The sequence below is a fragment of the Mus caroli genome, chromosome 1, assembly GCF_900094665.2.
Source record: "Mus caroli chromosome 1, CAROLI_EIJ_v1.1, whole genome shotgun sequence".
Lineage (NCBI taxonomy): Eukaryota > Metazoa > Chordata > Mammalia > Rodentia > Muridae > Mus > Mus caroli.
In genome coordinates this window covers 29680951-29684097 of record NC_034570.1, presented here as the reverse complement: position 1 = coordinate 29684097, position 3147 = coordinate 29680951, and positions in this window count along the sequence as shown.

The window sequence follows — 3147 nt, the reverse complement described above, 5'->3', positions numbered from 1 at the left end:
GCAGGAATGTTTATATGTGTTTCCATTAAGACTAGTATCTGACTAAATATTCATTATCTGTTACTAGCTCGACAAATCCATTAAAAGTTTAAAATAATAATTCTTAGGTCATAAATTAGCATGATTTTGTCAAGAGCAAATCATCTCTCATGTGTCTCATTAGTTTGAAAGTTTTATATACACAGACTGTTGTGCCAGGGAAATGTTAATGATTCCCAAAAACACACACAGGAGCCGATCTGATGCAACTCGCAGCAGGGTCTTTCTTCTATTCGAGCTAGCTGGGGCCCCACCAAAGCACCACCATCACACAGGATGTTTTTTTTTTTTTTTTCGGGGGGGGGGAGTGAATGTCTACTGGGGCAAGGCTTTATAGTAAGCAGCAAGCAGGGAATACATGTGCAAGCATCTAATTGGAAAGTTTCTGTGGCCTATAACATAATTGGCTGGTGCTGGGAGTCATATCATAAACTTAACTTCTGCTCCCCTCTGCATTGGTGGTCGTTAGGCAGGGGGTGGGCTTGTAACCTATAGGTGCAGGTTTACTGGGGAGAATAACCTGGTCTTGTTGGGGATTAGCCTAGAGACTGGAGCTAGGCTCAGGTTTTGTTGAGGGGCAACTTGGAAACTAATGCTAGATACCAGCCTGTTAGTGAGTTCAAACTTAGGTCAAGTTCTCTAAAATGGAGTCTGAATTTAAAAGCTTTGGCATCTCAAGACCAGTTAATATTTTATTTTCTGTCCTCCCACCTACAATAAATTATTCATTCCCAGTTTATGACCTTCAGTTATCACATAGCAGTCTTACAGCTAACCTAGGAGAGATGTTTTCCCCGATTGAGAATCTGTTCCAAGCTGGCTTTCCTATCCTAGTGCAATTAGCCCGTGACACATGAAGGTTTACAGAGCCCTATTTGCAGCTTTTCAGATAACTGGAAATTACTTGCATAAATTTAGAAATTCTATAAAATCATTATCAGGAATTATAAAATCATCAATTTGTCTACACAGCATTGCTGCCTGAGAGTATATCTTTATTGATCTACAGAAAATCTGCCCAATAGGGTGGGCTAATGCCCATGAATCATCTACATCTTGATCTGAAGGCTGCTAGGAGGAGACTGGCATCCTTAAGCAGCTAGGAAGAGGATCTCAAAGCCCACACCCGCAGTGACACATATCCTCCAACTATCCTTCTAATAGTTCCACTCCCTGGGCCAAGCCTATTCAAACCACCACAGTGAACCATCCCCTGTGTTATGAGACTGAGTCTCTCAGTAGCCTGGAGTTTGCCAAGTATGTTAGGATGGCTAAGCCAGCATGTGCCAAGGATCTGCCCATATTCATCTTCCCCGCACTGGAACTACAAGAGTGGACTACTACGCTCATCTTATTTTACATGAGTTCCAGAGTCCAAACTCAAGTCCTTGAGCTTGCACAAGAAAAACAAACAAATATTTTACCAACTGAGCTATCTCTCCAAACTATGGTTTTTACATCTCAACTTCTCAGTTTCTCTCCAGAGAAATACTCTAGAATAGGTTTCTATGTTGTATTATTTATGCATTCATCTCACTAAACTTGTTCATTAATTGAGTTATATTGTCACTGCCCTGTCTCTGAGAGAGAGAGAGAGAGAGACAGACAGACAGACAGACAGACAGAGACAGAGACAGAGACAGAGACAGAGACAGAGACAGAGACAGAGACAGAGACAGAGACAGAGACAGAGAGAGGTGCCTATCTGTATGTGCATACATATAGAAACCAGGGGACAACTGTACAGCTGTGGGTGTCATTCCTCCACCATTTTTGTAACAGGATCTCTAACTAATCTGGAACTCATCAAGTAGGCTAGGCTGACTAAACAGCCAGCCATAGTAATCCACCTGCCTCCATCTCTCCATTACTAGAATTATAAGTACACATCATTGCATGGGATTTAAAAAAAAAAATTCTCAGACCTGTGTGTGTGTGTGTGTGTGTGTGTGTGTGTGTAATTGAACTCAGGTTCTCCTGCTTGACAAACCAGCCATCATCATCTAAAGCCCCCAGTGAATGGTTTTCAAAGGATAAGGAAATCTTGCCTTCGTCAGATAAAGCACATACGATAACAGTGTTTACCCTTTTAATATATTACTGAGTTCATTTGGCTGAAACTGGGTTTATAATGTTTGTTTGTTTGTTTTTTTCTATCAAGTGATGTTGGTGAGTAGTTTCTTCATAGAACTTTTCCTAGCTGGGTGTCAGGGAAGTCCCTATCATACTTAGGATTCTGGAGTGTACTTCCTCTGCTGCTCTGCATGACTATAAACCACATATAAATTTCCCCCAAGCCTTTACTAATCTACAACCTACTAATGAAGTCATCTGAGCCAGGAGTTTCCTTTATGCCATCAATTCAACATAGTGAAATTACATGGTTGGTATGCCTCATCTTCAGTGATATTTTAGGAATTTTTTATGTTTAAGTGGCTGAAGGGCCAGGGACATAGGTTGGTTGGCAGAATGCTTGCCTAGCATGCATGAGGTCCTGAGAATAATTTCCAGCAACACATAGCGTGGTGATACATGCCTGTCATCCCAGCACCTGGGAGGTGGAGGCAGAAGGATCAGCTCAGAGTCACCCTTGGTGATTTAGTAAGTTCAAGGCATGCTCAGGTTACATAAGACCCTGAATCAACAAAACCTTAAGCTGGATCCTGGCACCTTCCCTGCCAGAGGATAGGTGTCTGCCCGGCCCTGGAGGGATTTGCCTGAGCATCTGCAGGAGACATCTTGGCTCCCGGACTCCACCGAGACTAGTCTGCACAGGTGAGAGTGTGGACTACAGAAGCTAACAGTTTCTGGGACAGGTCCTGTTTCGGGACTTGATCTTCTGCCAGGAGGCAAGTCTGAACATCAGATATCTGTGCACCTTCCCTGAAAGAGGAGAGCCTGCCTGCAGAGAGTGCTCTAACCACTGAAACTCAGGAGGGAGCTAGTCTCCCAGGTCTGCTGATAGAGGCTAACAGAATCATGAGAGGAACAAGCTCTAACCACAGACAACAATAACAACTAACTCCAGAGATTACCAGATGGCAAAAGGCAAACGTAAGAATCATACTAACAGAAACCAAGACCACTTACCATCATCAGAACCCAGTA